This window comes from Canis lupus, chromosome X (genome assembly GCF_011100685.1).
Source record: "Canis lupus familiaris isolate Mischka breed German Shepherd chromosome X, alternate assembly UU_Cfam_GSD_1.0, whole genome shotgun sequence".
NCBI classification, from domain to species: Eukaryota; Metazoa; Chordata; class Mammalia; order Carnivora; family Canidae; genus Canis; species Canis lupus.
The window spans coordinates 43,647,756-43,660,262 of record NC_049260.1 but is presented as its reverse complement, the minus strand read 5'-3'; the positions used below and the strand labels follow the sequence as shown (position 1 = coordinate 43,660,262).

The 12,507-nt window shown below is 38.7% G+C and overlaps 1 protein-coding gene and 1 long non-coding RNA gene across 2 annotated transcripts in view; both read left to right on the top strand.

Moving 5' to 3' along the window:
- The window catches only part of SHROOM4 (shroom family member 4), a 273,467-nt gene that overhangs the window by 186,421 nt on the left and 74,539 nt on the right, over positions 1-12,507 (top strand). The window lies entirely within an intron of this gene.
- On the top strand, positions 1,205-4,368 carry LOC111094696. The gene is made up of 3 exons (XR_005386271.1): positions 1,205-1,301; positions 2,040-2,125; positions 4,151-4,368. It is a non-coding gene; the product is annotated as an uncharacterized LOC111094696 (long non-coding RNA).

Sequence of the window (12,507 nt, the reverse complement as noted above, 5' to 3'; positions counted from 1 at the left end):
CTATAGAAAAGGAGGTGGGGTATAAATTGAAGAGAAGGACTTGTCTCTTTTATTAGACTGAAAATTCCTTGTGGAAGAGGAATATGTCAGATTCACATGGTTTACCTAGTGACTTGTACAGTGTATGACACTGCTGGTTTCCAATAAAGGTTGACTTTGTGAATAAATAAATGAATTCTGCACTCAGAGTCAACAAAATTTTCTAAGATGTTCTTTTGAATAATTGGATCCATTCTATCCTCAAAACATGTAGTTGAAAAAAAAATAACTATAAAGAGGTGCTTCTGTATCCTAGAGGAATAGAAGAATGAAAATTACAAAGGAGGTAGTTGAGATGTAATCTGTGGTCTCTGGATACTCATACCACTGCCCAGTATATAGACAGAAACCTGGAAGATCTGACCCCAGAACTGCAAGAAATTACTGACCTTCCTTGACTTATGATGGTGCTATGTCCTGATAAACCCATCATAAGTTGAAAATATTCTAAGTTGAAAGTGCATTTGGGCAGCCCGGGTGGCTCAGCTGTTTAGCACTGCCTTCAGCCCAGGGCCTGATCCTGGGGAACCGGGATCGAGTCCCATGTTGGGCTCCCTGCATGGAGCCTGTTTCTCCCTCTGCTTGTGTCTCTGCCTCCCTCTCTCTCTCTCTCATAAATAAATAAAATCTTTAAAAAAGAAAGTGCATTTAATAAAGCTAACCTACCAGACATCGTAGCTTAGCCCTACCTTAAACCTGCTCAAAACATTTGCATTAGGGCAGCCCAGGTGGCTCAGCGGTTTAGCGTTGCCTTCAGCCCAGGGCATGATCCTGGAGACCCGGGATTGAATCCCACGTCGGGCTCCCTGTATGGAGCCTGCTTCTCCCTCTGCCTGTGTCTCTGCCTCTCTCTCTCTCTCTCTCTCTCTCTGTGTGTCTCTCGTGAATAAATAAATAAAATCTTTAAAAAAAATTTGCATTAGCCTACAGGTAGGCAAAATCACTTAACACAAAGCATATTTTACAATAAAGTATTGAATAGCTTATAATTTATTGAATACTAAAAGTAAAAAACAAAATGGTTGTATATGTACAGAATGGTTGTAAGTGTATCATGAGAGTTTAATACCCTCATGATTGCATGGCTGACTGGAAACTGCGGCTATCCAGCATTATGACATATACTATCCAGCATTATGACATATACTATATGTCACTAACCCAGGAAAAGATGAAAATTCAAAGTTCAAATGATGGTTTCTACAGAGTATGTATTGCTTTCACACCATCATAAATGCAAAAAAGTCATAAGTTGAACCATTGTAAGTTGGGAACCACCTATAGATGGCATTCTCTACATAGGGTAGGAAATACTGAGGTGGCTGCATGTTGTGGTGAGGTTGTAGAGTTTCCTCTGCCAAAGTTATCTTGAGTCACCAAACGGACTCTTAGAGATGGGAGGAAACTGGGTATGATAGCTATGTAGCTATATTTTAAGGGTATAAATACAACAATAAATGAGGATTGCATAGACTGGGAATCAGAGTAGATGATGGCATAATTAGATGAAATCAAGACAAGGGCTATTTAGCCTGACTATCAGATAAACCATCTTGACACTGAAAATTACTGGATTGTGGGCTAACCTTTGAGAGGAAATGGTGGAAACCCTGCCACTGAGTCACTTATAATTATTTACAAATAGGCAGGACAATGTAGTTGAGAAATAATGTGGTACAATACAAGGAATGGTTTTGTTCAGTTCCCAAAGGGATGGACTGGATATGACCTAATAGCTTTTTCCTACACTAATTTGGTTGATTGTGTCAGAGAAAAGTCTGGTCGAACATTTTGTTTTTCCCCTGTTGAGTGAATCATACTTACATTGAACATAAGGATATAAATTTGAGAATGCCCATTGATTAGGCAGATGATAGAATGTCGACAGGGAGGGCAACAGATTGGAGAAGACTCAAACTAAGCTGAAACTAGAAGGGTTGGTCAGGAATAGGTAAAGCTCCCTAAAGACAGGACCTTGTATTGTTCACCATTGATTTCAGGACATGACTCCAGAGCATGAATGAGTGAATGACACCTTGGGAAGAAAACTTTGAACACAAATATAATTCAAGCAATGGACTGACAGGTGAAATATGTTCCTTAATATCTCTGAGTCAGTTTTCTTACATTTTCAATGGGTTCTTCTGGGGATGAAATGGAGCATATAGATAAGATACTTGAGATTTGACATCTAAGAAGTATTATCTGTCTTTCCCCTTTATTTTTCCAGACTTAATCTCTACAGACAAGTCAGACTTTATGTTTGACAACATTGAGAAAAGAGAAAAATATGCCTTTCTCTTAAAATAATAATACATATTCATGTTAAAACAGCTGAGGTGGGCAGCCCCCGTGGCGCAGCAGTTTAGCGCCGCCTGCAGCCCAGGGCATGATCCTGGAGACCCTGGATCGAGTCCCACGTCGGGCTCTCTGCATGAAGCCTGCTTCTCCCTCTGCCTGTGTCCTGCCTCTCTCTTTCTCTCTGGGTCTCTATGAATAAATCAATAAAATAAAAATAAAAATAGAATAAAATAAAATAAAACACCTGAGGTTAACAGTAACCAACACTGCAGGCAATTTTAGAGCAATTTTTTAAAAACAACAAACAGCTAAGGCACTACCAGGTATGATACTCTGACTTGGCTTTTATCAACTCATCCTGAATCATAATTCAAACAAAACAAAAAAGCTCTTTGACAACATGTTCTCATCCTTGGGATTAACTCAGTATCCAAAATAGTCTGCCTCTCTCAGATTAACTGTAATTCACACTATGTTGGCTACAGATAAGCTGTTTCCCTAGCCTTAGCCATTGGAGCTAACCAGTGAGAAACTCCAAATTTACTTTTTCAACCTCCTTGCTCCCAGATTTCCTTCTATCATTTTTGTCCTTCCATATCAGACAGAATTTACAGGGAAACGAATAGCTTCATTAAAGAAATAAAAATCTTTTTTCTCTCTTTCCCTAAGCAGGAGACATTTTCTATTTTTCTATATTGTATTTCTTTTCTTCCTTCCACTTTACTGCTTTTTAAACAGGAGTTAGAAGATACTAGTTTAATTTGGACCCAATAACTGGACTTAATATCCCAAGGTATTTTACCTCCTTTAGCAACACTGTCTGACACGTTTTTTCTCTGAAATGTTTTCTTCAAGGGCTTTTTTGAACAATGTTTAAACACAGTTTTTGGTTAGAAAGTTGAAGTGATCCTACCATAAAAGCTAAAAATGGGGGAACCCTGGGTGGCGCAGCGGTTTGGCGCCTGCCTTTGGCCCAGGGCGCGATCCTGGAGACCCGGGATCGAATCCCACGTCAGGTTCCGGTGCATGGAGCCTGCTTCTCCCTCTGCCTGTGTCTTTGCCTCTCTCTCTCTCTCTGTGACTATCATAAATAAATAAATAATTTTTTTTAAGAAAAAAAAAGAGCTAAAAATGGGTGCAGAGAGTTTGGTGAGCAATTCAGGAAGTGCTATAAAATGATTAATGGATAGGAAAGTCATGCAAGTGAAGGCTTTGTAAAAGAACCAAGATTATTCAATCCAGAGAATATAAAGTTTTCAGCACCTTAGAAATAGCCACTGGCCATGGATGGTTTAAAAAACAAAAAATGCCAACTTAATTAATTCCACTACAAATTTAATGTTCACGGAAGATTGTTGCCTTGCAAAGTATATAAGCTGTGTGTTGGGTTATTTATATATTTGTTTTGTAAGACAGGAAGTAATGACTTAATAACTGCTTTTAAGTACTGAAATAACTCTGTAGAAAAAAAAAAAGATCCGCTTTTCTATAGTACCATAATTGTGCCCCATGGTCTCCCTTATCCATCCCTTTTTTGTTGTCAACCCTAAGACTTCCAATCAGCGACTTCATTTTTTTTTTGAAAAATTTACTTTTCCATGCTGTCCATCCCAGAAAACACATTCTGTGATATACACAACAGGATGTCTGTTGTGTTTTTCCCTCATTAAGGACAGCACAAAAAGAAATGCATCATTTGTAGCTAGGTCTTCTAGAGGACTTCTAAATCACTTTCTGTAGTCAGTGATAATTTACCAAAGAAAGCTATGGAATTTTCTTTACTGACCTCAGCAGATCCTTACCTCCCCAGAGATGCCATGCTGAGACTGAAGAGAAGGGAGTTGGCAGCAATTGCTGAGAAATGGATCAAGCCAGAATTCTCTTAATGCATTGAGGGGAATCTAAACTACTTTTGGTGAAGACTGAATGGCAAGCAGTCAAAAAAAAAAGAACATTGGAGGCAGCCCCGGTGGCTCAGCGGTTTAGCACCGCCTTCAGCCCAGGGTGTGGTCCTGGCGACCCGGGATCGAGTCCCACATCAGGCTCCCTGCATGGAATGGAGCCTGCTTCTCCCTCTGCCTGTGTCTCTGCCTTTCTCTCTCTCTCTCTCTGTGTCTCTCATGAATAAATAAATAAAATCTTTAAAATAAAAAAAGAACATTGGACTTTGCTCCATCAGTTTCTTTTTGTCCCTCACACATGCACACACATAACCCAGCTCCTCAGTCTGTCCTTTGAATATGTAACAATTTACTGCCATGGCTTCAACTACCTGAATACTGATGCCTTTCAATTTACATCTCTAGCTCAGAACTATTTTCTGAATACCAACCTCATATTTCCAGTTGTTCAAAGGATATTTTTGTCTAGAAACACAGCTTCTCAACCTCAGCATGTCTTGATATGACCCCTCCATCCCAAAAATAAGAACTCCCTTTCTTTCCTGTCCCCAGTCTCAATGAATAGTCCTCGTTCCCTAAAGTAGGACTTAGAGAAGCATCTCGAGCCCTCCTTTATCTTAGCTACCCATTTCACTTTTATCTAAGCAGTTAGCAAACCCTTTTGAATCTACCTCAAATATGTCTTCTTTCACATCTCATGACTTTTAGCCTCCTTGAGCATCTTAACCATTTTCTGAACACACAGTATCCTTTCACAACTCTTTGCCTTTCCGAGAGTGATCACTCTGCTTGTAATAGTCTCCCACTCCTTTACCTGGTAAGCCCCTACTCAGTGATAAAGGGTCCTACTATATATTACAAACCATTCCTTATTCCTGTAAGACACCTCATGGTTCTTTCCTCTGTGGATTTACCATATCTCATCATAACTATCAGTTTAGGTATCTCTTTTTCCCTGTTAAACTATGAACTTGGTGAAGGCTGGGACAGCATCTTAATCATATTAAAAGTTGTAGCACCTAGGACATAATAGTCTGTGGTAATAGTTAATAAAGAATGAATGATGTACCCGAAATCCAATTTATCAATGTTTCTTTTAATGGATCACATTTTTGGTGTCAAGTTTAAGAACTATTTGCATAATCCTGTATTCTAAAGATTTTCTCCTTTCTTTTTTTTCTAAAACATCTATAGTTTTATGTTTACATTAGATCCATGATCCATTTTTAGGGGTTTTTTTTTTGTGTGTGTGTGAGACTTACATTGAGGTTCAATTTTAGGCCAGCAGTTATCCACTTGTCACAGCACCATTTGTTGGAAAGGCTATCTCTCCTCCATCAAATTGTTTTTGCAATTTTGTCAGATATAAGCTGAGTGTATCTGTTTGGGTCTATCTCTGGATTTTTTTTATTTTGTTCCTAGTTCCTCTGCCTTTCTAGAATAATTGTGTCTATACATGCAAAACATCTTGATGAAATTTTGATAGGAAATGCATTAAATCTCTATATGAGTTTGGAAAGAATTGACATCTTTACTATATTGAGTCTTCCAATCTATGAACACAGTGTGTCTATTTAGATCTTTTATTTATTTCATCAGCATTGTTGTAGTTTTCAACATACACGTGTGTCCTATACATGTTCTTTTAGATTTATACCTATTTCATCTACTTTGCAGCAGTTGTAAATGTTATTTTAAAAAATTTGCTTCCCTATGATCATTGTTAGTGTATAGAAATGTTTTTGTGTGTTGATCTTGTATGCTTCAACTTTGCTGAACTTATAAGTTCTTAGAGTTTCTTTTGTTTGGGTTTGTTTTTGTCTTTAGATTACTTGGGATTTTCTATATATGTCATCTGCAAATAGGGGCAGTTTTATTTCTTCCTTTTCAATCTGAATGGTTTTTATTGCTTTTACTTACTTATAATGTTGGCTCTAAATTCCAGCTCTGTGTTGAATAAGAGCATGAGAGGAGATAGCCTTTACTTGTTTCTGATCTTAGACGGAAAGCATTCAGTCTTTCATTATTAAGTGTGATGCTAAGAGTAGGATTTTTGTAGATGCTCCTTATCAAATTGATGGAGTTCCCCTTTATTCCATGTATGCTGAGAGTTGTTATCATGACAGGATGTTGGATTTTATCAAATGCTTTTTCTGCATCAATGTATGATTGTATGAGTTTTCTTCTTTAGCCAATTGATATGATATTACATTGACTGATTTTTTGAAAATTAAACCACCTTTATATCACAGGAATAAACCCCACTTGGCCACATTATATGACTCTTTTTATATATTGCCAATTCTACTTTCTGATATTTTGCTAAGGACATTTAAATTAAAAGTCATTATTCATGAGGTCTGTATTTTATATTTTACAATATCTTTGGTGTCTATATCAGGGTGACACTAGCTTCATAAAATGAATTGAGAAGTGTTCCCTCCTTTTGGATTTTCTGGAAGATATTGTGTAGAATGGGCACTAATTCTTTTAAGTACTTGGTAGAATTCTCCAGGAAAACTATCTGGTCTTGGGATTTCTTTTGTGATAATTTTAAAATTATGAATTAAATTTCCCTAATAACTATAGGAGTATTCACATGACCATTTCATTGGGTAAACAGTGGTAGTTCATAGTTTTCAAGGAGTTGATCCAATTTATCTAAATTGTCAGACTTATGTATATTATTCATAGGATTCCCTTATTGTCTTTTTATATGTATTTTTATTGAAGTTCGATTTGCCAACATATAGCATAACAACCAGTGCTCATCCCATCAAGTGCCCCCTCAGTGCCTGTCACCCAGTCATCCCAAACCCCCGCCCACCTCCCTTTCTACCACCCATTGTTCATTACCCAGAGTTAGGAGCCTCTCATATTCTGTCACCCTCACTGATATTTCCCACTCATTTTCTCTCCTTTTCCCTTTATTCATTTCCCTATTTTTTATATTCCCCAAATGAATGAGACCATATAATGTTTCTCCTTCTCTGATTGACTTACTTCACACAGCATGATACCCTCCAGTTCCATCCACCTTGAGGCAAATGGTGTGTATTTGTCATTTCTAATGGCTGAGTAATATTCCACTGTATATATAGACCACATATTCTTTATCCATTCCTCTTTCGATGGACACCAAGGCTCCTTCCACAGTTTAGCTATTGTGGACATTGCAGCTATAAACATTGAGGTTCAGGTGTCCCAGCTTTTCACTACATCTGTATCTTTGGCATAAATCCCCAGCAGTACAAATGTTGGATCGTAGGGAAGTTCTATTTTTAACTCTTTGAGGAAGCTCCACACAGTTTTCCAGAGTGGCTGCACCAGTTCACATTCCCACCAAGAGTGCAAGAGGGTTCCCCTTTCTCCACATCCTCTTCAACATCTATTGTTTCCCATCTTGTTAATTTTCCCCATTCTCACTGGTGTGAGGTGGTACCTCATTGTGGTTTTGATTTGTATTTCCCTGATGGCAAGGGATGCAAAGCACTATCTCATGTTCTTCTTGGCCATGTCTATACTTTCCTCTGTGAAATTTCTGTTGCTGTGTTTTGCCCATTTCATGATTGGATTGTTTGTTTCTTTGCTATTGAGTTTCATAAGTTCTTTATAGATCTTGATACTAGCCCTTCATCTGAAATGTCATTTGCAAATATCTTCTCCCATTCTGTAGGTTGTCTTTTAGTTCTGTTGACTGTTTCTTTTGCTGTGCAGAAACTTTTTATCTTGATGAAGTCCCAATAATTCATTTTTGCTCTTGTTTTCCTTGCCTTCATCGATGTATCTTGCAAGAAGCTGCTGTGGCCAAGTTCGAAAAGGGTGTTGCCTGTCTTGTCCTCTAGGATTTTGATGGGTTCTTATCTCACATTTAGATCTTTCATGCATTTTGAGTTTATCTTTGTGCATGGTGTAAGAGAATGATCTAGTTTCATTCTTCTGCATATGGCCGTCCAATTTTCCCAGAACCATGTATTGCAGAGACTGTCCTTTTTCCAGTGAATGGTCTTTCCTGCTTTGTCAAATATTTGTTGACCGTAGAGTTGAGGCCCATTTCTGGGTTCTCTATTCTGTCCCAATGATCTATGTGTCTGTTTTTGTGCCAGAACCACACTGACTTGAAGATCACAGCTTTGCAGTACAACTTGAAATCCAGCATTGTGATGCCCCCTGTGTCTAGTATTGTTTTTCAATATTCCCCGGGCTATTCGGGGTCTTTTCTGATTCCACACAAATCTTAAGATGATTTGTTCCAACTCTCTGAAGGAAGTCCGCGGTATTTTGATAGGGATTGTACTGAATGTGTAAATTGCCCTGGGTAGTGTTGACATTTTTCACAATATTAATTCTTCCAATCCATGATCATGGAATATTTTTCAATCTCTTGTGTCATCCTCAATTTCTTTCAGAAGTGTTCTGTAGTTTTTAGGGTAGAGATCCTTTACCTCTTTGGTGAGGTTTATTCCTAGGTATCTTATGCTTTTGGGTGCAATTGTAAATGGGATTGACTCCTGAATTTCTCTTTCTTCAGTCTCATTGCTAGTGTATAGGAATGCCACTGATTTCTGTGCATTGATTTTGGATCCCGCCACATTGCCGAATTGCTGTATGAGTTCTAGCAATCTTGGGGTGGAATTTTTTGGGTTTTCTACGTACAGTATCATGTCATCTGTGAAGAGGGAGAGTTTGACTTCTTCTTTGCCAATTTGAATGCCTTTTATTTCTTTTTGTGGTCTGATTGCTGAGACTAGGACTCCTAGTACTATCTGTGTTGAATAGCAGGGGTAAGAGTGGACATCCCTGTCATGTTCCTGATCTTCGGGGAAAGGCTCCCAGTGTTTCCCCATTGAGAATAATATTTACTGTGGGCTTTCTGTAGATGGCTGTTGAGATGCTGAGGAATGCTCCCTCTATCCCTACACTCTGAAGAGTTCTGATCAGGAATGGATGCTGTATTTTGTCAAATGCTTTCTCTGCATCTATTGAGAGTATCATATGGTTCTTCTTTTTTCTCTTGTCGATATGATCTATCACAGTGATTGCTTTATGTGTGTTGAACCAGCCTTGCATCCCGGGGATAAATCCCACATGGTCATGGTGAATAATCCTCTTAATGTACTGTTGGATCCTATTGGCTAATATCTTGTTGAGAATTTTTGCATCTGTGTTCATCAGGGATATTGGTCTATAATTCTTTTCGGTGGGGGTCTTTGTCTGGTTTTGGAATTAAGGTGATGCTGGCCTCAAAAAACGAGTTTTGAAGTATTCCAGTATTCCATCCCTTTCTATATTTCAGAGCAGCTTTAGTAAAATAGGTATTGTTTCTTCCTTAAACGATTATTAGAATTCCCCTGGGAAGTCACCTGGCCCTGGACTTTTGTGTCTTGGAGGTTTTTGATGACTGCTTTAATTTCCTCCCTGGTTATCGGCCTGTTCAGGTTTTCTATTTCTTCCTGCTCCAGTTTTGGTAGTTTGTGGTTTTCCAGAAATGTGTCCATTTCTTCTAGATGACCTAATTTATTGGCATATAGCTGCTCATAATATGTTTTTTGAACACGACATTTTATTTATTTATTCATGAGACACAGAGAGAGAGAGAGAAAAAAAAAACAGAGAGAGAGAGACAGGCAGAGACACAGGCAGGGGGATAAGCACGCTCCATGCAGGGATACTGACGTGGGACTCAATCCCGGGTCTCCACGACCACGCCCTGGGCCAAAGGCAGGCACTAAACTGCTGAGCCACCGTGGCTGCCCTCATAATATGTTTTTAAAATCGTTTGTATTTCCTTGGTATTGGTTGTGATCTCTCCTCTTTCATTCGTGGTTTTATTAATTTGAATCTTTTCTCTTTTTAATGAGGCTGGCTAATGGTTTATCTATCTTATTAATTCTTTCAAAGAACCAACTCCTGGTTTTGTTGATCTGTTCTACAGTTCTTCTGGTCTCTATTTCATTGAGTTCTGCTCGGATCTTTATTAACTCTCTTCTTCTGCTTGGTGTAGGTTTTATTTGCTGTTCTTTCTCCAGCTTCTTTAGGTGTGTGGTTAGCTTGTGTATTTGAGTTTTTTCCAGTTTTTGAGGGAGGCTTGTATTGCAATGTATTTCCCTCTCAGGACTGCTTTTGCTGTATCCCAGAGATTCTGAATGGCTGTATCTTCATTCTCATTAGTTTCCATGAATCTTTTTAATTCTTCTCTAATTTCCTGGTTGACCCTTTCATCTTTTAGCAGGATGGTCTTTAGCCTCCATGTGTTTGAGTTTCTTCCAAATTTCTTCTTGTGATTGAGTTCAAATTCCAAAGCATTATGGTCAGAAAATATGCAGGGGACAATCCCAATCTTTTGGTATTGGTTGAGACCTGATTTGTGACCTAGTATGTGGTCTATTCTGGAGACAGTTCCATGTGCACTTGAGAAGAATGTGTATTCAGTTGCGTTTGGATGTAAAATTCTGTAAATATCTGCGAAACCCATTGGGTCCAGTGTATCACTTAAAGCTCTTGTTTCTTTGGAGATGTTGTGCTTAGAAGATCTGTCATTTGCAGAAAACGCCATGTTGAAGTCTCCTCCTATTAGTGTATTATCTAAGTATGTCTTAACTTTGGTTATTAATTGATTGATATCCTTGGCATCTCCCACATTTGGGGCATAAATATTCATGATTGTTAGGTCCTCTTGTTGGATAGATCCTTTAAGTATGATATAGTGTCCCTCTTAATCTCTTACTACAGTCTTTGGGATAAACTTTAATTTATCTGATATGAGTATTGCTACCCCTGCTTTCTTTTGAGGACCATTTAAGTGGAAAATGGTTCTCTACCCTCTCATTTTCAGGGTGTAGGTGTCCTTAGGTCTCAAATGAATCTCTTGTAGACAGCAAATAGATGGGTCTTACTTTTTTATCCAGTCTGATACCCTGCATCTTTTGATAGGATCATTTAGCCCATTCACATTCAGCGTTACTATGAAAGATATTAATTTAGTGTCATCATGATACTTATTCAGTCCCTTTTTTTGTGGATTGTTCCCTTGGACTTCCTCTTTCTTTTAAAGTCCCTCTTAATATTTCTTGCAGAGCTGGTTTGGTGGTCACATATTTTTTCAGTTTCTGCCTATCTTGGAAGCTCTTTATCTCTCCTTCTATTCTGAATGAGAGTCTTGCTAGACAAAGTATTCTTGGCTGCATGTTCTTCTCATTTAGGGCACTGAGTATATCCTGCCAGCCCTTTCTGGCCTGCCAGGTCTCTGTGGAGAGGTCTGCTGTCAATATAATAGTTCTCCCCATATAAGTTAGGGATCTCTTGTCTGTTGCAGTTTTAAGGATTTTCTCTTTCTCTTTGGAATTTGCAAGTTTCACTATTAAATGTCAAGGTTTTGAACAGTTTTTATTGATTTTAGGGGGGACCTCTCTATCTCCTGGATCTGAATGCCTGTTTCCCTCCCCAAATTAGGGAAATTCTCAGCTATGATTTGTTCAAATATGCTTTCTGGTCCTCTGTCTCTTTTGGCGCCCTCAGGAACCCCAATTAAACGTAGATTATTTCTTCTGAGGTTGTCATTTATTTCCCTTAACCTTTTCTCATGATCTTTTAATTTTTTCTTTTTTTTTTCCTTAGCTTCCTTCCTTGCCATCAACTTGTCTTCCCTGTCTCTCACTCTTTCTTCTATCTCATTACCCCTCGTCATTAGAACCTTCAGTTTGGATTGCATCTCATTTAATTGATTTTTAATTTCAGCCTGATTGGATCTAATTCTGCAGTTATGACATCTCTTGAATCCTTTATGCTTTTTTCCAGAGCCACCAGTAGCTTTATAATTGTGCTTCTGAATTGGCTTTGTGACATTGAATTGTAATCCAAATTGTGTTACTCTGTGGCAGAGAGTACTGTTTCTGATTCTTTCTTTTGTGGTCAGTTCTTCTTTCTAGTCATTTTGCTCAGTGCAGAGTGGCTAAAAATGAGTTGTACTGGAAATAGCAAGGAAAAAAATATGAGAATCCTCTGGTTCTATATACTGTAAATCCCTCGACTTCCCCTGGAGTTTTCCAGTGCTGCTCCGTCCAGAACTTTCTCTTCCCCTGTCCTTCCAGCTGGTCTTCTGGGGGAGGGGCCTTCTGTGCTGATTCTCAGGTGTGTATACCTGGGGGAGCTGCCCCACCCCCTGCCAGGTGCAAGGCTCAGTGGGAGCTGTTTATCCTGTGAGGCCCCTGTTCCCTGGTGCCCCGCTCCGTCCCAGGCACAGGGTGACACTAGGAGGAAAATCAAC